The following is a 22,837-nucleotide window of genomic DNA, read 5'->3' as shown; positions in this document are numbered from 1 at the left end:
TTATTGGATTTTAAAGTGAGCAGACAAATCACTGTTGCACCCACGAGTGGTGTTTGTCCCAAATTCTGTACAAAGAGGGCCACGTGAAGTGTCAAATGGAAGCTTATGATCTACTGATTCATGTGCTTGTATGATTTTTCTATGTGAAGTTATGAATATGGGCTCTGTTCTTGTATTTTAAATGTTCTGGCCCATTGCTCCCTCCCAGACAGGACTGCCTATTGCGAGGAAGGATTGTTCAGTGAATAGCTGGGCTAACTAGCACTGCTCCATGGACAATGGCTCTCAGAGCAGCCAATGCACACCTAAGGAATGAGTTTGGAAACCTGCAGACTAGCTAGTGCATAATGGCTACTTGCATGTGAAACAGAGATAGGTCACTTGATCATGTGACCAGCTCCAGTTTGGGAGACAGCAGGAATATAAAAATCCCATGAGTCCGTCTCCATCTTGTCTTCAATCTTACTCCTGATTCCAGATGCAGCCTTGCTAGGGACAGAGAGCCAGGAAGGATTGCTGACCCATCCTACTGCAGGATGTACACCAGAGACTTCTAAGCTAGCAGTTTGTAACATCTCTGCTAAGAGCCTGCATCAAGAAAATTTAAATAAATTGATGGAGATAGGCAATCTCCTAGAACTGGAAAGGACCTTGAAAGGTCATTGAGGCCAGTCCCCTGCCTTCACAGCAGGACCAAGTACCATCCCTGACAAATTTTGCCCTAAAATACCTCTGCAAAGATTGAACTCACAACCCTCAGTTTAGCAGGTCAATGCTCAAACCACTGAGCTATCCCTCCCCCTAAACTCTAGCATGTGGCTGTAAGTAGCCCTGGTTTTGAGCAATGTGCCCTGAGCTGATGCCTTCAGCAGTGCCAAGACCCAGTCTGGTCTGTCACAAGGGTATGAACAGTTTCTATATGAGGAAAGATTAAAAAAAGACTGGGACTGTTCATATGAGGAAAGAGATGACTAAGAGGGGATATGATAGAAGGTCAATTAAATCGTGAACAATTTGAAGAAGTTGAATAAGGAAGTGCTATTTACCCTTTGATAGAACACAAGAACCAATGAAGTTAATAGGCAGCAGATTTAAAAACAAATCTAATGAAGTACGCCTTCATACAACATATAGTCAACTTGTCAAACTCATTATCATGGGATGTTAAGAAAACCAAGAGAATGAGAGGAGATCATGGAGGATACGTCCACTGGAGGTCACTAGCCAAGATAATCAGGGATTCAGCCCCATGCTCTGGGTGTCCCTGAGCCTGACTTCCAGAAGCTGGAACTGAATTTGAAGGATGGGTCACTCAGTAAGTTGCCCTGCTCTGGCCATTCCCACTGAAGCATCTGGCAACAAACAGTACGCTGTTCAAAAACAGAACACTGGGCTATTTGGACTGGTCTTACATTCTGAAGATGACAGTCAGAAACTGAAGCCATGCTGTAGCCACATTTTAAACTGCACCGTGTTGGACTTCAATCTTCAAAACATCGCAACATTTAACACAAGACAAAACTGCAAGCCAGAGAAGCTCCTAAAAGACTAAGGCCAATTCTACATTTTGGGGGTACGTGGAGTAATGAATGTAAGGACCACATTATTTTTAAATATGCCGTTATCTAGCCTGCTACTCCTTCTCCCCCCCCCCTTTTCACATGCTGTGTGATGTGCTCTGACACATAAGCTATGATGTGTAGTTAAATTGGACAATTACTGAGTGAAAAGTGCATAATTAATGAACAGTCACCGTATATGTTTGGAAAGCTGTGACCCAAACACTGAATAGATGGCTAAACCACTAAAATAAATGACTTGTTCAGCTCATTACCTGATCAGCATTTGTTTAGAGGTTCCTTGGTGCCCTATCAAAATTCTAATCAGTTCCATTTAAATTGCATTTTTGCACTGCATTGTTACAAATGCTAATTTATGCCTGGAAAAGAATAGCTTTATTTCTTACCTCATGAAGAAACGGATGAATGAAAGCATACTTCTACAGGGCATAAGAGATTATCAGGGGCTCAATGACTATTGGATTTTGCATTTGCCAAGACACATCCAGAGTCTGCTTTAAAGCTTTAGGAGACAACAAGGACATTCAAACCCTAATGCAGCAAAGCAGACATGGAAGGAGAAGGTTGTGCATCAGCCAAAATGCATGTCTCTAGCCCAGGGCAATTCGAAAGGGGCAATGCCATTCCTCCTATCAACAGTTCATCTCAAAGGAAGGTGATTTCATAGCCAGAAAATAAAGAGCAAAATGAATCAACAGAATCTGTGCCCTGTTTCCCTTCACCAGGAGCCAGAGCTCAAAGCCTATTGCCTTGCCTATGACATTTATTCTGCACTATCTGTGGGGCAAAGACAGGAAGAGCAGCTGCAGTTAGGGAGGGCAAAAGGGATTCAAACCAACACACAGTTGCTTAGTGCTGGTTCTAGTCTAATAGGGTCTGATTAGTTGTTACTTGCCAGCGAAGTTACAGTATGGGCTAAGTTCTGCTCTGATTTGTATCCTACACAGAAGCTGGCAAAAGGACTTTTTTTTAAAATGAGCTAGATGTGGGCTACTTTTAATCCTGCCTATGTTTGCTGAAAATGGTTCTGTAAGACAGAGAGTTACCGTGTCATGGTTGACTATTTTTAGTGACTAGACCGCAACTACAAGGAGGGAGTGTACATTTCAGTCTGTCTTTGGCACTGTGATTTTTGCTGAGAAGGACACTGACAGGCTGATGATTATTCAGACTAAACATTACTTTTATGAAATTCTTAAACCAACAGAAGGGATCCTCCGTGGGAAATACAACATGCAGCTTTTGCACTCCAGGTATTTATTTATTATAGGAGAATGCCAGTCTCTTGTGACTGCACTGCTAGTGCCTTGAAGGGAAGAGGAAAAGAACTGAAATATTTTTTAAATATAAAAGTTATTCACTGCAGTTTTAAAGCAATATTTATGTTGGGCCTAATCCTGAACTCCTCACTGACTCAAAATCCCTGTTGACATTGAATGGGAATGTTGCCTGAGCACAGAATGCAGGAGTAGGTCCATTGAATGATGAAAGGTCAATGGTGCCCTCCATTTTTTCTGGGGGTGCCACACAAGACATGCTCCTTCACATGGTAGGGAGCTCAAGACAGAATTGGGTACCCCAGATTCATGATGCAGTGGTACAGAATTGTGCCCCAATGGTCCATTCCATCTCTTTTTAAAAACAAATATTTGTGGAAGCAGGAGCAATGAGAAAGCAGGAGCTGGTTTTAGTAGGGGTTCCCTTACACATCTGAGCATGGAACAATCAACATGAGAACCAACCGGAGTACAGGGGGACAGCCTCCCATTCTTTGACTAAGGTAGCAGAAGGCAGCAAAAACAGGTTGGAGGACTAGACCTTCAAGTTGCTCGCAGAGGCAGCTTTCACGATCAGGACCAGGACACTGATGCCAACACCTAGTATTCTTGGTTCCGGCCATGATAACACCTTCAGAAAAATTAAGTCCTGTCTGTAGAAATTTCATTTGCCATTTAAAAAAAAAGTTACATCCCAAGCCCATGTTTTTTTGCTCCCCCCATCATGTACATCTGCAGCAGCTGAGGCAAAAAGCTCTAACAGCAACAGCAGCCTCCACCTTAGATTAATCTAAGTGGCATTTTTCCTCCATTTTATATGGCTGCTGTCTGTCACATCAAACTTTATTACTTTGTTTTATTTGGGACATCCTTGGAAGTACTGCCCTGATGTCCCTGAAAACATTTGCAAGAGTTTTTATTTACTGTTATTTTCCTGTCAATTTCATCTTCTTTTTCTATGATTCCTCTTTACTGCAGTTTGTCTGACAAGCCTATAAAAGCAATAGGCTACCAAATGAATAGTCCTGTATGGAAACTTCAAATACCCCCTGAAGCTTCTGAACATGCAAGGCACTTTCAAAGTTTATGTGTCTCAATTAAAAATTGTTTTTTCCCTAGACATCCTTCAGTTTCTTATCTCAACCAATCACTGTCTTCATTAGACGATAGAATTATTTCAAGTCTCATGACCCTGACAAATGGATTGTATCTGAGACTCCATGGGTGTAATATATTTTACAGCCCAATATACACACATTGGTATAGAAGACCACAAAGTACCATGTGAAGGGACAGGCCTTATTTTAACCATATAATGAGTATGGGTCATATAGTTGCTTTTAAATTTACTCTGAATATAGCTTGTTTGGGTGTTAGAACCTCTGTTCTTTTGTTAGGCAAAAGACTGAGAACACACATTTGAAAACAAATCTGGAATACTTTCACAGTTTACCTCCTTCAAATGATATAACATACTTACGACTACTTTGGGGCTAAAAATACAACAAATTAAAACAAATCAGGAGCCATTAGTTCAGCTCTTTGACAGTGAAATCCACCACCTAGAAAGATGGTGACCAAATGAGAAGGCTGTCCAAGAGGAAGATAGAAAAGGAGAAACTGGTGCACAATGCAGAGCTAGTTTAATCATTTAACGTGCTCCTACATTACCAAAGCAGGATCTTTGCTACTCAAGAGACCATAGTACAATATACTGGCTTTTTAAGACAGATAAATGAATCCTTCTGGGCCAGCACTGTTACATTCCAGGTTTTTACTTATGGGACACACCTGAAATATAAGCAAGGTGGTAGCTGAGCATGAGGAAGTGGTCTCCTGGTAGCAATTTATGGTTTGGGAGGGAGCCCAGACTCTGTTGATTCTAGTGATGCACCACAGTGTAGGTTTCCAACACAGTACAGGAAGATTTATAGCTTCCTTTTTCTCCAGTGATAGGAAATGATAGTCAAAAGGACTGAGAAGCTCATGAGGCAGGAACGTAACCTCTGTAACTGTTGGTTTAGCTTTTGGGGTACAGCTCTACTGTCTGTGTTGGGTATAAAAGGGAAGGTTTGCTTTGAGCACTGTTTTTAGTATGGGGCCAGTTTGGTTTTTGGACTTTGAGACAGGCCCAGTAGGGGGAGTTTACAATACCAGGAGAAGGACTAAAGCCACCAGATAGAAAATTTTAGAGACCTCCAAAACCATGGACATTTTGATTCCTTTGGCCTGACAGGGAGTTGTACTATTCCAGGCTCTCTCCTGTCATTAAGCTAAGTGGGACGAGAATCCACACTGGAGTTGAAGTGGGACACCCAATCTCAGACTTCCATGCCAAATTCTTTTCCTGCACCCTGCTTCTCTCTTGGCTTAGAAACCATTCCCATAGAAGCTGACATGCTGAGTCCTGCTAACTCTTTGAATTTACTGACATCAATGCCAGGCAGTTGTAAATGAACCTAAAATCCACTTAATTTACAAGCGTTCTGGGTTATGTTAATTATAGCTAATAATTTAAACTGATCAAGACAATAAGCCAGAGAGTTTTATATCCATTGCTACAGAATTTTAGCCTCAGGGCTGGCTATGGAAATTCTGCAACTTTGGGATCAGGATCAGTTCCGGTAAATATCAGAGACAATAAAATATGGCTGATGATACTTTGTTGGTCTAGTCAACTTTCTATTTTGCCTCAGAGAGAGTTGATATGGATGTAAACCTGGTGACTTAGTATTCACTTTGGTGACTCTCCCAACACATGTAAAAATGTGTTCATCAAATAAAAAAAAAGATTAAAAAAAAAAAGACAACAACAAGGACAGTCCTGGACAGAAGGATGCTCACTTTCAGCTTGTGCAGGTTCAATTCCACAAACCTCACCAGCCACCAACTCCTCAACTAAAACTTCACTCTGGCCAGCCACTCCAGGCTGCCCCAGAGAAACATTTCCCTGACTTCTGGGCTCTTCCTGCCCTGGTTCTGATTCCAGCCTCACCTCTGAGGCATCAGACGGGCCCTCACCCACAGGCTCACATGTAGAGACACTTTCCCCTTGGTTACAGGGAGACTGACCAGCTCCAGGAAACTTTTCATACCCACATGCACCCCCTTCCCAAACCTCCCTGTTAGCTACAGGTAACACACAAGGTTTGCATTCACACATGCTTTGGGGTTGGGTCATCACATCAGCTGGGCAAAATACGTCTGCCATATCATAAGCACACCGCATACCCACAGAGTTATACATTGAACCTTCAGGAGAATACAGTCTCTCTTGTTCTTTTAGTCTCTTAAGCTGGAGGTCAAGTCTAGCATTTTCCTCCCTGGCTAGGGCCATCTTCTTTGCATGCTCTACCTCTTCCCTCCGCTGTCTCTCAGCATATTCTGCCTTTTTCTCCTCAAGTTCCCGATCCATCTCCTTCTGTCTCTTAGCAATTTCTTCATCGGCCTTCTGCCTTCTTTCAGCAGCTTCCTTGGCTCGCTTCTGATCCCTTTCATCCACATCTCTGGTTAGTAACAACACTACCAGATCTAGTTTAGAGGCCCTTTTCCTAAAGGCAATGCCTCTCCCCAAGCACAAATCCTTCAGAGCACTTTTGCTCAGACTCTCATATAGTTCGGGGATCATCGCAGCAGCTCTTTAATCAACCAAACTCTCAGCACCAAAAATCAAATTTAGACAGCGTGGGGTCCTGATCCCAAAGCTCAATTGACCAAGATCTGTGGATCCTGCCGACTACGCCACTGTGACGGACCAGGCCGTGTCTGGGCACAGCTAAGGGCGTCCGCTCAGGGCGAGTTGCTCAAATCCGGGGCTCTTTACAGTCCCCCTGACTGGCGACCTCTCCACACAGGCCACAAACCAGTCTCACAGAGCGCTTCAGCTGCCTGCCTGAAGCCTCACGAGCAAAACCCCTCTGACACCCCAGCAATATCCGTGCCCCAGATGGCCCCGGGCCTATACACAGGTGGGGGGTCCTAGCACCCAATCCCACCTACCCCGAACAAGTCCTGTCCGGTTCCAAGAAACCAGCCACAGATCCCTGGTCAATTTACCCTCTGGATCTTACCCACAAATCACGCTGGGCCAATCCTTTAGAATCTATATCTAAAGGTTTATTGACACAAGAAAGAAAAGCATGAGAGTGAGGTTATTAAAGTACAGTACGTTACATGCACCGAATCTCCCAGTTCTCGATGCAGGCTCTAGCAGAGATGTTACAGCTGCTGGTTTAAAAGTTCTTATTGCACATCCTACGATCAGGATGGGTTCACAGGTCTTCCGGGCTCTTCAATCCCTGCAGTGCTGCCTCTGGGATGAAGTGCTGAGCTGAGAACAAAATGGCATCGACCACATGGCCTCTTTATACCTCCTTCCTGGCCTCTTCTTGTATGCAGCAAGTCACCTGGTCAGAGGCCAAACTCTATGTTTCCTGCTGGCTGCCCTCAGGTGACAAATCCCATTCTTTGGGTGTGTCCATAGCCTATTGAGAGTCATTGTTCCACAGGGCTTTGCTACTCAGCCTGTCCATAGCCATGCTTAACCACATTCACAGAAATATTCAGCTTCTACACATATTACAGATTCCTACCTACACACACAGACATTATATACTCACATAAATAGTGTACATAAGATTAACAAACAATAATCTCCCATTCAACACCCCACATGGCTCCCCCCACACCAATTTCTGGGGCCAACACCCCCACCTAGGGGTGCAGCAGCGATCTGGCTGCTTCCCTCCAACTCAGTAATGTGACACAGTAAAACTAGTGCATCAACAGAAACTGCTTTTCCCCTGCACTTTTAGTTGCTTGATACTTATGTTTTCATGAATCTGACTTGTCTCCTTTCATCACTCCAATATAGAAGGACTGAACCACTTCTGCATTATTCTAGTTACAGAGCCATATAATTTCACTAATTTCAATGGAGTTTACCCTCAGCAGAATGCAGGTGCTGAAGCCACTCTCAGCATGGATTCCCTACAAGCATTATTATAATTCATTGTTGATTCTCAACAATGTGCTTGGTGCAGTACAAACATAAAGAGCGATCGCTGAAAGAAAGCAAACTTCACACTCTGGATTGATATAGATTTCCCCTTATACCAGCTCTCTCTCCCCTGCCTTTAGTCAATCAGAAAACTTTAGAAGCCCAAATGAAAAGCAAGCACATAGCCCAGGCTTCTGTCATCTCCTCACATGTGTCATAAATAACGTATTCCCAGCTTTAATCAGCCATTCATTTTCTGTGACTTGAACCTTGCACAGAAGAGGATGATATGTGTTTGCAATGGGGAAGCATCTAATGCAGGCTGCACTTAATAGGTATGCACTGCATACCTGCACTGAGGAATCATTACACCCCCTGTGAGCACTTCAGTATTTATGTATAATGATCTCATTACCAGGCTGCTATTCCAATTTTATCCCGACTTTGATATTTCTTGAAGCAAAAAAGCATTCAAAGAGGTTTTGTAATGACAACTCAATCAGACCTTGTACTGGTAGACAATTACTCAACTGACAGCCGGTACAAGTAGAAGGAAAAAAAATTAAAAATCATCCTCACTAGTCTGAGTTCTCACACTTCACTACATTCACTTATAACCTGGTATGGAAATTAGATACTTCAGGAATATGGATCTATGTTGCACAGTGACTTTTAATGAAAGTTGTACAAAATCCAGCAGCTTTGCTTCACAGGGCATTATACCAACATTTGATTCCATCGCCTTCTATGTGGCTCATATCTCCCACTCTTCTCTGCAGAGTTTCATTTTCAACTCTTGGTGTGAATTAACTTAAACTCTCAGTGCAAAACACTATTATAAATCATTAACTTTGACCTAGATTCTCATCCTAACCATATGAAGCTAAATTTCTTTTCATTTTCATTACAGTTTAGCATGGGGAAACATCCCACAATAAATGTACAATGGTGACACTTCTTAATTTGCCCATTACTTTGTTGACCATCCTCTAATTCACACTTTTTACTGTAAAACATTTTTTCATTATTCAGATATAAAATCATAAACTGGCCCACGTTTCTGAGCTTTAAACTTGGTGTAAATTTTGAGATAATAAAATTTTCAAACAAAACAGCTTTTGCATAGCTTCAATTTCACTGAATCCCTTTTGACCCAGTGCAGTTACACAAAATATTATACAAAGTCTCTTCCATCACAATCCCAGTACTCAGACTCAGGGAGCCAAATCAGTTCCTCAGGGGTGAAACAGCCCTTCTGACAAAGCACAACCACCTTCCACATCAAACAATGGACAGCTGGGCCAGCAAAAAAAGTATGTTGCAACATTTCAAAAAGCTGTGCACCACTTCCCCTCCGTAGTCCCTGGACAAGTATAAATCCATTAAGTAAAGGGAGTTACTTTTAATTTACACAGGGGCAATGGAGAACAGCGTATGGCCCGATATTTCCAGCAGTTCTCACTGCAGCCAACCCAGGTGGTGGCATACCCTTCACAATTTGGCCAGGCACTCTTTAATTAGTATGGTGAACTATGTCCTTGGGGTCACAAGTGCTGACTTTTGTTTTTGTTTGTGGGTGCTCCTCTCCACACCCTCTCCCCCTTGCAAGCAGCAGGTGGGGCCTGGGTGGGGGAAGAGGCTGAGCTCACACTCCTTACACCGAGTCTACAAAAGAAAATTTTCAATGGGTGCTTTGAGGCTGAAACACCCCCAAGTCTGCACCAATACATAATGTACTATTCCTTTACTCTCTTTACAAACTTCAACATGGAAAAGGTCTTTTCCTTCCTGTTTTTGCCATTTCTGTTTGCATTAATATTTGTCACAAAGATTTTTTTTTTTTTTTTTGTCCTCAACCTGAGGCCAAGATTACAACAAGAGCACCACATGGTACGAAACAGATGCATTCTGGTGCTGCAAATTGCAATGAGAAGAGGTCAGAGAATTAAGCCTCATCATGACAGGCTTGAGATTGGAATCTTATGGTCTTCCTCAAATGTAGAAACCTCAGCATTCATCATTTTTATCCCAACATGACCTGTCAGGCTAGAAAGAGAGAGAATACCTGTACTGTGCATTATAGTTGGAATAATATGCAACTGGCTACTGATCAGTAATCCCAAAAATATTACTTTCTCCCTGAACATATTAAACAAACCCCAGATTAATCTGAAAAACTATTTCAGCGAGAAAGAATCTCTCAGGTTAACAGCGACTGAGATTTATCATCTGATTCTGTTCCCTGACCTGTGTCTCAGTCACTGCCTCCCATGTAGTCCTTTTAGCTTTTTTTTTTTTTTTTTTTTTTTTTTTGCAATAAGAGAGAGAGAGAGATCAGTCCATTTTCTTTCAGTGGGTTTGATCAGAGCTGGAACAATTGGTCGATTAACCCTATTTTTTGTCTTGGGGCCTCTTCTGTTCTTTCTATAGGAAGCAAGTTTAGATTAAATTAGGTGGCCATTAGATTGAAATCTCCTCATACACAAGACTCCATATTATGGGTTCAAGCCTCTAATGTAACCTTAACCACAGCCCACCAGTGTCCCAGTAGCAGCACAGGTGATACTGGGGATCCAGCACAGAAATTGGGCATGGCCCTCCTTCTTTCAACTTCTCGAGGTAGCTGGTGCTCACAGGGGAACTAGCAAAAGTGTACAGGCACTGTGACTGACCCTGCATGAGGAACAAAACATTCTCATGCTGTTTTCCCTTCCCTTGTGCTAGGCCTGGCTTCCCTCTGGGCCTGAGATCAACAAGAGAAAGGCTAAAGACAGGCCACATATTAGTTATGACAAGCTGAATTTTTGTAGTCATAAGAAGAGTCATAATAAGGTAGGCATTCAAGAAGGGGTTACTAAAACAAAGACATGACACTTAAGTAAAAGCAAGGAAAGTAAAACAACAGCTGCACCAGCAGTAAACAAACCGTTATTTTTAAATCATAGCTAACAGATATTCTCACCACAGTTTCTCTCTTTAGGAACCTGTATTCAACTAATAATGTAATCTTCCAAAGCAAAAAAAAAAACCAAAAAACCACTCCTTTCCCCAGTTTCTCTCTACAGGTTAGGACAGCTGGATGTTTCCACCAGAGCTGAAAGTCCTACATCACGAGTTAGGGGATTCCAGGAAACTTAATTATAAAGCTTCCCTTCCTCAGCTAATATTTTAAGACTTAGAAGGACTTATTGTTGGAACTGGAGAGGTCATCGTCAGAATCAATCGGTTATGCTGGCTCTAGATACAGGCAGAGGTAAATACACAGATTTTTGTTGGGGTTTCCAGAAGGCAGGAAGATTTATTCCTAATTTACAAAAACAATTATGCTCAAGTGATGTGCCAGCCCTTATTCGATTAGTGATGAGAAAGGAAGAAATGAATGAGGAATTAGGTATACCAGTACTGAGTAATTGTTTTTCATAAAGGCTTGCATTTAAGGCTGCACTGAACATGAATTCATTGTTTTAGTACTTTCACGACTTGTGTTGCATTTTTTCCTTTGGCATTAGATTAGTTCTGTCACTGGGAAACAATGTTGCTTGTTCTGTAACTCATCTTGACTAGATTTCAGCTGTTCTTGTCTACTAATTCATATAACATGGTCCTGCAGTGTACTTATGGCAGCAGAGCTCAATCTACAGTATTATCCAGAAGAAACGTGCATACCTCCTACTGTTTGAGTATCAAGTTAGTTTACTTTTAAAGTAGAGAAGTTCTGTCTCTACAGTAATCAGCCCTAAAAACTAACTTTGAAACGTTTGTTCCAGCTACAAAATCTCTTGCAAGAGCTGATTGTAGCGTAGCTAGCTACATATTGTCTAGTTATCCAGTACTTTTAGCCAGTGAAGTAACAATGAAAGGCTTGTACTTGATGAAGGCACATTGGTTGATTGCATGATACATTATCTAGTGTGCTAAGTAACAAATGTATCTTTGTGGCAGCTTCAGTAACATGGAAGAGGCCTGTTTTCCCATACAAGATGAATCCATTCCATCCACCATAAACTAGAGTTCCTTCTTTTGGATCTAGATTCGTTTCACACCTAGAGCCTACTTAAGGGTTGAACTTTAAAAAGAGGAACTTTTCCCTGTCATTAAAGATACAGAGCTTGATTCCCTGCTCTCTTAACCCTCGTGTAATTCTTTACACCTGTAGAAAATGAGTGGGTATAGAATGCTACTATTCTGATTCAGCCACATTTTATACCCACTTTGCACAAGCTCACAGTTAGAATTCAATATAATTTGGCATTTTCTTAAACTTGGTTCTGTTTCCTCTATGCTAATTATTCATCCCACCAGTTAGACACATTCGTGGACAGAGGTATGGAAAAGGTTCACGCTGAACATGCCTGTATCCTAGAGAGCATGGAGCACAGATGCTTGATTTGTCAAAAGGGTCACACAATAATATATGTTGTCTTGGCTGAAGTTCTTTACTGAGTCTAAAGCGAGAGACAGAAAGATAGAATCCAACTGCAAGAGGTTCACTGCAGGGTTGGTTTTTCTATACCTTTAGTTTCTTTTACTCAGAGCTAGAGTTGTAGGTATTTTTACACTGGGTTGATGTGTTGGTTGGTTTTTCTTGGATCTTGGAAAGTCTGCAGTGTATGCTTCTAGCTCAAACTCCGACGGGTCAGGCAGAGGTGGCTGATTGGCCACCACCTATTAGCGGGTGAAGCTAAAGACTTTAAAGCCTACATCAGCCCTGGGAATCTTGCTTCAGTTTCAGAACTCAGACTATGTAGAAACTTGCTCATCTCTAAAGGACTCACACATTTGGCGATTCACTCAGGAGCATCCTTTGTTCAGGGCTATGTTCAAAAGCATAATCTATCCCTTTGGGAAGGGGAGGAGTGTGGGGTTTGATTTCTTTTAAGACAACATTTATCATGTAGACAGCATCTTTTTGCTAAGTACAAATTCTTGGCTTTACAGTGTGTTAGTTTATCTGTATCTTGTTTCCTAATCCTATTATCTATCTATTCCATCTATTTAACTCCATTAAACTAGCCAACACTGTATCTTTAGCAATCAGAAGCTCACTTCCTAGTGCTCCTTGCTGGGTAGCACAATCCAAACTGCTCTTTAATACACTCAAGTAGTTTCTCCTACATACCATACAAGACTCTTTGTGATAGGTTTTCTAAAGGTCTCGAAATAGGACCTTTGTGGGAAGACAAAGAATTGGGTTTAATTTGGAAAAGAGAAGACAGAGCGCCTGAGGGGACATGATAGCAGCTTTCAAGTACCCAGAAAAGGACGTCACAAGGAGAAGGGGGAAAATTGTCCTATCATCAGAGGTCAAGGAGAACAAGAAGCAATGGGCTTAGATTGCAGCAAGGGATGTTTAGGTTGGACATTAGGAAAAACTTTGTCAGGGAGGTTAAATACTGGAATAAATTGCCTGGGGAGGTTGTGCAATCTCCATCATTGGAGATATTTAAGAGCAGGTTAGATAGACATCTATCAGGGATGATCTAGAAGGTGCTTGGTCCTACTGTGAGGGCAGGGGACTGGAGCGGATGACCTTTAAAGGTCTCTTCCAGTACTAGTATTCTACGATTCTATATTCAGTTGTTTCCAAACTGCCATCAGAAAGCACCTCATGTATTCATTTACTCAGATAAATGAATTGCCCTTGCAACACTGACGCCTTCCTAAATGAAGATCTATTTGTTAAAACTAAAGCATAAGATCTTGTGCAACACATGTATCCATTCCTTCCTACCTTCAACACAAGCAAGTCTGACAGCAATCTGGGGCTCTGAGTGTCAATGAGGTCCAAACGTCCAGCTTCAGTGTTACCCATATTATTCAGAGTACAGCAATGTGCTAAAAAATACTAAGGCTGCTATACTATTTTCATCTCGGTGGCAAATAACTGCCAGCTCATATAGCATACTAACTATGCAAGATACTGCTCCATCTTTCATAAGAAGATTTATCCTACTTTGTATATTACCCCATGTTAGCTAGTTGGGTCTCATCATCATACATGTGACAAAACACAAGAATACTCTATAAGCATTCCGCTTGCCTGCCTTTCCTTGTGTATACTCTACTTCATCTATATCTGTTCACAGAGCGTACTATCTTGCAGTTCTATCCTTTATGTTGTTAATTACAGCACAAAGTTCAGGACAGTTTCCCTCACCCTGCCCCCATATATGTTCAAGAAAATGGGCTGCTCAGAGCAGTATATTTTAAAACCACCAAGCCAGCAGAAAAGTTACACCATTTCTAACTTGACAATTCACCAGTACAACATCAATGTATTACTTTATGGAGTACACAAGACAATCTGTTTAAGTGCAGATGCCGTGTCCTTAATTTAAGTGAGCACAGTCTCCTCATTATGTTTCAATAGCCCAAAGGTATAAGAAAGAGAGAGCAGGCTGGGTATTTCGTGCTTTGTTAAAGTGAAAGGACAATCAACATCAGGAACATTAGTGATGGCAGAACACTGGATTGCTCAACAGTGTATGAAAAGAAAACCAGTCATCTGAATTGAATTTTCATCTGGGGCCTCCAAGGCCAAATTTAATCATCCACCTGAAATGATCACACAAGTCAATATTCCTTCCCTTTCCTTTGCACAAAGAAAGGAACTGATTCTCTTTTTTCAGTCAAGCAGGTGGCCTTGAAGCAGCTAACCAGCTGGCTGAAATCTAAATACCTTACCAAGACAAAAGCTAAGTAACATGATTGATTATCTTCCTCTTGTACTAGAAGTGGGCCTTCCTGGCCAATCAGTATAGAAAGCTGGTATCCAATTATCACACAGTGAAGCTATTTTTGGGAGCTGGTAAGTAATGCTGCCCATATCCTGGGCCCCATTGGCTGCCACTTCAATACCAACTCGGTTCAATATACTGAATTTACCAGGATAAAAAGTGAGTTTGTTTCTAAACATCAATTTTTTAGACACACTCTGGGGAAAAAAGAACAGGGATCATAGGCAGGGGGACATTATGTACAGGTTGAACCTCTCTAGTCCAGCATCCTGGAAACCTGACTGGTGCCAAACCAGAGAATTTGCTGGACCACGGGGTCAATGTTGTCTAGCAGTATTACCAACACTTTCACTGCTTACTGAGCTGTTAGAGGACATCTAGGGGTAAATTACAGCTAGACAGCAGCATAGCACACAGAGACAGAACTGGTGGCTGTAAACAAACTTTATGGGACTGTGGTAAGTGTTAATTGGACATCCAGCTACCTAAAATCATGCCTGACCAAAGATATTGCCAGAACAGAGAGTGCCAGATTAGAGAGGTTCAACCCGTGTCACTCTTGAAAACACTAGGTTACTTCATTCCCTATAATACTAGTCATAGCTGGCTCTAGGATTTATGGGCCCCATGTTCTGAAGAAACATACTTAGTGCCCCACCTTCTGTTTCCCTCATACTAATCTCCATGTACACACAAAATCCCCCATATACCTTCTTCCTATTTTGCAGCCCCTCCCAGTCAGCGGAGAATCTACACATACCCCTTTTTGTGAGACTTTGCCATATGGTGATCTCCTCTCAAGCATGTGCACACAGATAGGCACAGGACAAAACTTCTGTCAATTCAATTGTTAATATTTTATGACCAAAATCTGACAACCACAAACTGGGAACTGGGGGGAGAGGGGTCATCTGGCCCTAGGCTAGGAGTGAGTGTTGTTGGCACCCTGGAAAAACGAGACCCAATGTAGTTACGTGTTACTGAAAACATACATGGTAATGAATTTCTGAAGCTGCAATTCCCAATCCCCAGACAATGTGACATCCTCCCCTCTCCCCGCCCCCCCCCCCCCCAACACCCCCCGCAAAAAAGGAACTCCGGAAATGAAGTCAAACTAAATCTTAGTTCCCAGGCTTTCTATTTACTGCCTTTCACATACCAAGGAATAGAGGTGCCTTCGATCAGGTCTCTTCTAACCATCCTGCTGACCTATTTACATTCATGATCTGCCTCTGCAAAAACTGAACCTAGAATAATTCATCTCCAATTCTCCCACTTGGATGATCCAGCTTGAATTCATGGTTGATGTACTTCGGAATCAATCTAATTTACATCCCTCTTCCTTTTCCACTACCCATTTTTTCCCCACATGCATGGTCAAGTCAGTAGAGCAGGGGAGTATACCAGGGCTCATAGCTTCTATGCTCTGCCTCTGAGACCTCAAGAAAGTATTTTTAATCTGTGTCTCAGTTTACTCATGTATCAAATGGGTAATATCAATGTTTATCCTCAGAGGGGTGTTGCAAAAGTTGGAGAGAGCTATTCAAGTGCAAAATATTTTTTAAAAAAATATTACCTGAGTCAATTTTTGTTACATGCCACTCATCTCATCCTATTCTATTTTTAATCTCACTGTCTATAGAGCCCTGCCACTGCTCTTATCCACCCTTGCCTTTATTTTCTGCTCAGCAATCCTGGTGCTTCCTAGGTATGAGCACACAGTAAAGCATTAGTGAACAAGTTTTTGAGCTGGGGAAGCATTGCAGAGTCCAGACTACCTGACACAAATAGCAATCAAATTATAGATGCATTATCTGGGCCTGAAGTTACATGAGTCCAAGGGTAAAATTAATAGAACTGTGGGGACTAACTAGGACAAAAGAAAGGAAAATAAATTATTCCGGGGCAGATACATATGCTTAACTTTTCATGCACATACAGAAGGGGGAAAAAAATATAAAATCCAGACAATATGGTAAGGATGGTTGGGATTTTGTCCTTTATTCCATCCAACACAAACCTTTACAAATCCCACATGGTTTGTTTGACCTCTGTAATGTCCAATGGCTAAGTCAGTTGAGATGTAGTTAGCTGCTCCAGCATGAAGGTAGTTTAAAATGCTAAAGATAGCAAAAGATTCCATTCCACCCCTTAGTGGGCCTCACCCTGCAAACACCAATACACAGAACTGACAACGCTCCCGTGAGCAGTTCTACTGAGTTCACTGAATGCGGCCACTCATGAGCAAGTTATTTCCTGCATAAGCATTTGCAGGACTGGGCCCTCGAATGGCACAAAGAGTACTTAGAAGTGGTATTGCAAAAACAGCTGCCACAGTGCATAAAACGCCTCAGGCAGATGCCTGAGAATGCATCAAGGTCTCTGGAGACATTGTCTCATAGCGGCACTCTCCCTGTGTCACAGAGACATTGCTTACTTTGTTTTATTTTTTAGCAGGACAATGGGAACGCTGGAAATTATACAACAGAATCCAGGCAAGTAGAATCTAAAGATCTGGTTTTCTCTTTTGCATCTCTCTCTGCAGCACAGGCCAGTTACGAGCCTTGTCTAAAAATAAGACTCCTCATAGAGCTCCCAGAATCAGCCCTGCCAGATGTAGAACACCAAAATTATTGGGATTATTCGAATGTTAAGCAAAGGTTTAAGTGCTTTGCTGGATTGAGGCAAGAGTGCTCAGCACCTTGCATGATTGTACTTCTAGTGAGCAAGCAAGCAAGTAGACTGCTGGGCTTGTATCTGACTATAAAGTTGCAGTACATGATGTACTGCAGGAGATAAGCTTCAGTAAACAGAGAGTCAAAAAGTAAGCTACTAGATGGTTTCTGTATTCTCTTTCCCCTTCTGTATGTGCATGCATGCTCGAAAGGTTAAGCAACTGACCATGCTGAAAGCTGAAGTACTTAGTTTATACATGGAACTAGTAAGGGTCATGCACAGTGTGAGGTCCTCCATTTTATGCCCAGTCACTAACTTCCTTCAGTCATTCTAAAAGAGCAATATCCCCTAATAGCATTAAGTGAACTGAGCTCCATGCGCCAGCTGTGTGAAGAAAGGTATGTGAACAGAGTGAAATAAGCTCTTATAGAAATGTAATCTACCAAACAGCTACAACTGAGTGACAAATGAATTTCACAAAGGACTATAGTTTTCAAGCAAAAAGCATAAGTGTTTATGTATACTAGGAAATTGCTTATAGTCTATGCAGAATAATAGATAATGAAATAGAATATGAAAAATATTATGAAATTGGAAAATATTGGCATTTGAAAACTTGCATCTCATAGAAATGGTTGAATTTTGGAGGGACAAAAAAAAAAAAAAAATGTGGAGGCCCACTTCAGTCATCATGATCCTATTTCTGAGCATAAGCCTCAATTTATTGGCAGATTTTAGTATCGAAATGTATTCACATGGAAGTATCAAAACTTAGAATGTTTGTTTAAATTGTAAAATCCACCCATCTCACAAACATCTGACTGAATGTGCACTAAGATCCTAATTAGTGCTGAAATACTACAGAAGTTAAAATTCATTGTTTTGCACACTACTAAACCCATACTTATAGGAAAAATGAGAACTCAGAATCCAGAGTCGCACAACCTTTCCAATCAAATGCTTTGTGTTTCTCTGTGGATAGAATCTATAACATGACTCAGTACAAAAATTAGTCAAATAAAATCAGAACTATACAAGACAAAATGTGAGGATAATGCAGTTTACAAAATAGGGTAATATTTTACAATACATGCTGTAGGGAACATCCGCAGCGAGTTTGTATCCCCCCCTCCCCCCCACCCCACACACACACACACCATAACAAATTACACAATACATTCTTATAAATTATCCATTATCAAGCACCTTCTGCTACAAGGTCAAAGAGCAAACAGTACATCTCCATATAAGAGAAACATACTTGCAATCCTCTGTTCCATTTCAACTCCATCACAACTCCATCACATGGAAAAGTTTTCAGAGTCTAAAGAGAAGAAAAGAATGAAATTGTTTATCAGAAAAGCACAAGTGGTTTGGGGACAATGTGTGTGTCAGATGCCAAAAGGTGCTAAAGCATCTGTCAATCATAAATTCAGATAGCAGAAAAGTAATGTTATACAGTACCCACTGGCCTGCAGGCAGCAAGGGTAGGTGTTATCCACAGAGTGCAGTATGTCCAATTACAGAAATGGATAAAGTATGTGCAAAAATATAGAAAAGAAGAAATCTTTACATCTGGGACATTTCTTCTGATTTGGACGTGGGAAACAGTGAGCTCATTTTGGGTACAAGAGAAACCAGGGATCAGTATTATACTAAGAAAAATGAAAGGCTTAGGAGATTGGAGGTAGGGAAGGTGGAAAAAAAAGTAGGAAAGTGAGTTTGATTTTATCCAGAAAAGGAAAAGAGGCTCAGATAAATCAAATCAATAATAGAGCATCAAAGGTCTGAAAGGGCAAATTCAGTTATCTCCCTATATTGACTTTAATGGGGTGCTGTGGGAGTAGCTGAAAGTTAGAATTTGGCCCTTTGCCTTTTTTGCCTGGAGAAGTTCATGAATTATCTGCTGCTTGGCATCAGCTTTATGATGTTTTTCTGATATTCCACCACTTCCAGAGTGAATGATAAAAACAAACTTCTGTCCCACTAGTTAGCCACAGTCAGCATTTATTTTTCCTTCAAGATTGAATACCATTCAAGATTGGATACCATTAAAGAAAGGCAAATCAAAATGGGATAGTACTTGGTCCTGCAGTGAGGGCAAGAGAGTGGACTCTATGACCTCTCAAAGTCCCTTCTAGTTCTATGAGATGGTATATCTCCATACATTATAAAATGGACAATGCACATTTCTTTTCAACCTTCACCTAACACTCACTTCCAAAAGGTTTATACTTCGAAGAACCTTTTTACTCCTTAGATACCACGTTTGTTAGGATTTATACAGATCCTACCTCCATTTCTATGTATCCCAGGTCAGTTGATTCACATATCAGAATTATACATACCTATGCAAAAAAATTCCCTAGAACTAAGAAAGAAAGAGGAAGCCCCTCAACTTCTAGTACAGGCAGTCCCCGAGTTACGCGGATCCGACTTATGTCGGATCCGCAGTTACGAACGGGGCCCATCTCCCTGGTCTCCAGCAGACCAGGGAGAGGAAGCTAAGCGGCAGAGCACGCGGGCAGCGGACAGCCCAGACGCGTCTGGGCTGCCCGTGTGCTCCTTGGCTTTGCTCTGCTTTGCTGCCCATCTCCCTGGTCTGCAGACCAGGGGGACGGGGAGCAAAGCGGCGGAACACACGGACAGCGGACAGCCCAGACGCGTCTGGGCTGTCCGCGGGTTCCGCCGCTTTGCTCCCCGTCCCCCTGGTCTGCAGACCAGGGAGACGGGCAGCAAAGCAGAGCAAAGCCGCGGAGCCCGAGGGCAGCAGGACAGCCACGGCGCGTCTGGGCTGTCCTGCTGCCCCCGTGCTCCGCGGCTTTGCTCTGGACACCTGTGGTACAGCAGCTGGGGCGCTGCCAGTTGGTCCCGTAGCGCCGCTCTGGGCGCTACTGGACCAACCCGGCAGCACCCCAGCTGCTCTGCCCCAGGCGTCCTGATTCAGATTCAAATTAAGAACAAACCTACAGTCCCTATCTTGTACGTAACCCGGGGACTGCCTGTACACAAAACCTAGCCATCGGCACATTTGCATATATGTACACACACAAGCATGCCAAACAAAACAAAACAAAAACACACACGCACACGCAACAGATTTAGTCCAATACAGACCAAGTGAGAAAAGACTCCTTAAGGACAAAGACTCCTTCACAGACAATCCTGCCAGGAGTTGAGTCAACACCACTTCATAATCAACCATATCAACAGCAGCTGATTTATTTTGGTAAAATTAAACATAAAACTTCTATTGACTTCAGCAAGGCCAGGATTTTAATCTTCATTCCCTGTCAAGAGACCTTCTAGCAAAGTCAACAGTATGGTCTTTAACCCCTACACAAGCCTGCAGCCAGATACAATGCCTCTGATAAATGTCAGAAAAATCTAAGTACTCTGTGAAACTTTACAGCATTTGGGTAAGGTTGCCAGGTGTCCGGTTTTGAACCGGACAGTCCAGTGTTTGAGCTCTCTGTTCCAGAAACAAATTGAGAAAATATGAATGAAAAAATAGAAATGTCCAGTATTTTCTAAATAAGATGTAATGTAGATTGTGATGTAACATCAAGTGTGTCCAGTTTTTTTGTTGAATCTATCTGGGAACCCTACATTTGGGTGAAAGTTCTGGGAGGAGGTTGCTTAAGTAACTGAGGTACTGTGGGAAAGAACGGGGTTAGCAGTGATCTTGGGAGCTGTCAGCCGACGGTCAGGGCAATGAGTCCCTTATGACCGGCTGAAGTTCTTTTAAATTGTGCTTGGTTCTGTTACAGCAACTGAAGGAGTCAGGTTAAAGCTTAAACAGTTACTATTTATTGTTACAGGGTAAACTTAGTTGTTAAATGCTACTACTGTGTTACAGATAACACAGACACTACAAAGGACAGGACAGAAATTACACTAATAAGTCACTTACAGGTACCATGAAACCCTTAAGCTCTGAGCTCTTATTAAATGCATGCAAAATAGACACATAGCAGGTATATATTCTCACCCCTGCGTTCCAGACTTGGCGTGGCCAGCGTCTTTCTCTCAATCCCTCGGGAAGAAGTAGGGTGAGGTTGGGCGTCCCACAGACCTCGGGAGACAATCAATACCTGCCAGCAGGTATAGATGATTGGAGCTCAAATGGGGTGGGTTGCTGAACCATTTTAAACCCATTGGGTCATGTAGGCTTCTTCCTGGTTTCAAGTGGCCAATTAGGAAAAATGGCTTTGAACACCAAGTTTCCCATGAAGGGTGCAAAGCATAATTTACACCTGGGAAAAATGCAGACAATGGGCACCTCTGGTATGTGATGGGCGAAGATTCCTCTCCTGGGACAGTGCAGGCGTGTCAATTACTGGTACTAGCCATCAGGGCGACGGGAGGCCCCGGGTCGTCAGCTAGCCCATTTACTGTCTGGTTTCTGTTTATGGTAGAGTCAGGGACAGGCAGCACACCTGTGTTCCCAGGGCATCAAAGGCTGACTGCCTTTCTCTTGCTCTCTGGGGGGGGGGGGGGAAAACAAGATGGGGTTTGTGGAAAAACAAGATGGGGTTTGTGTCTGGCTACAGGAGCCAAGGAACTCCATTTCTGAGAAGGGGTGGCAACCTGAGAATCCAGAGCAACAGGACTTGAGGTCCCCTCAAAGCAGTCCTAGAGTGTGACCAGGAGGAAATGCTCACTAAGTTCTGTGACAGTCCTATAACAATCTAGGCTGTGAATGAAATACTGAACTGCCTCAGAAGAATCAATGTTAACATTAAACTGTCCCCAAGCTCTGTCAGCCTGGGGTAGACAGTGCTATAGGCACTGGTTTCTCCAGTTCACAGGTTGATATTAAAAAAAAAATCATTTAAGGTTGACCTAAACAGAGTTTTTTGGCAAGCTCAAAAAGAAAGAAAAAAATTGGGGAGGTGTCAAATGCAGTCTAAATAACTTTTCATTTTCTAGTTTGTTTTAACTAAGGAGATAATAAAAATTGGAGCAACTGTCAAAATGAAAAGTCATTTAGACTAGTAAAAAAAAAAATCAAGGCTTTTATTTTGTTATTAGAGGGGTTTGGAATTTGCTTTGGTTTTGTTTTCCAGCCAAAACAATTTGGCAAATTCAATACCAAATTCAGAGCATTTCCGCCCATCAAAACCTGCCTTTTGTTCACAAAATATTTTATATTTTTTTTCCATTGGAAACATTTCATCCAGCACTAGCCTAGTATTCCTAGCAGCAAAACATGAACTATTCAAACTAGGGATATAAGCGACTAGTCAACTACCCAATAAGCATAAGCTTATCTGAAAATTGATTAATCACTCAACTAGTCTCTTTCCCACCAGAGAGAGGCAGCAAGGGGGAAGAGACAGCTTAAAAACCGGTTCCCCCCCCAGCACCATTTCCACAGGGGGCAGCAGAGTCCCTAATGCTGCATCTCTCCCTTTGAAAGAGCCCACATCTCTTGTACATTTCAATGGGAGAGGCGCAGCCATTGGAACCCACTGTGTCTTTCCCTTTGAAGTGAAAGGAGCAGGAACCTAAGCAGTCCTCCTGCCCCTCTTCCTTTGAAATATACAAGCACACCTGCAGCTCTTG

The 22,837-nt window shown here is 42.2% G+C and overlaps 1 long non-coding RNA gene across 1 annotated transcript in view; it reads right to left on the bottom strand.

Moving 5' to 3' along the window:
• The window catches only part of LOC142829419 (uncharacterized), a 167,601-nt gene that overhangs the window by 135,115 nt on the left and 9,649 nt on the right, over positions 1–22,837 (bottom strand). Inside the window, exon 2 of the long non-coding RNA XR_012903819.1 lies at positions 18,531–18,593. This is a non-coding gene — a long non-coding RNA (uncharacterized LOC142829419). The remainder of the gene's footprint in view (positions 1–18,530; positions 18,594–22,837) is intronic.

Source organism: Pelodiscus sinensis, chromosome 5 (genome assembly GCF_049634645.1).
Source record: "Pelodiscus sinensis isolate JC-2024 chromosome 5, ASM4963464v1, whole genome shotgun sequence".
In the NCBI taxonomy this organism is placed as follows: domain Eukaryota; kingdom Metazoa; phylum Chordata; order Testudines; family Trionychidae; genus Pelodiscus; species Pelodiscus sinensis.
The sequence above is the reverse complement of the archived record's forward strand: the minus strand, read 5'-3'. Positions and strand labels throughout refer to the sequence as shown.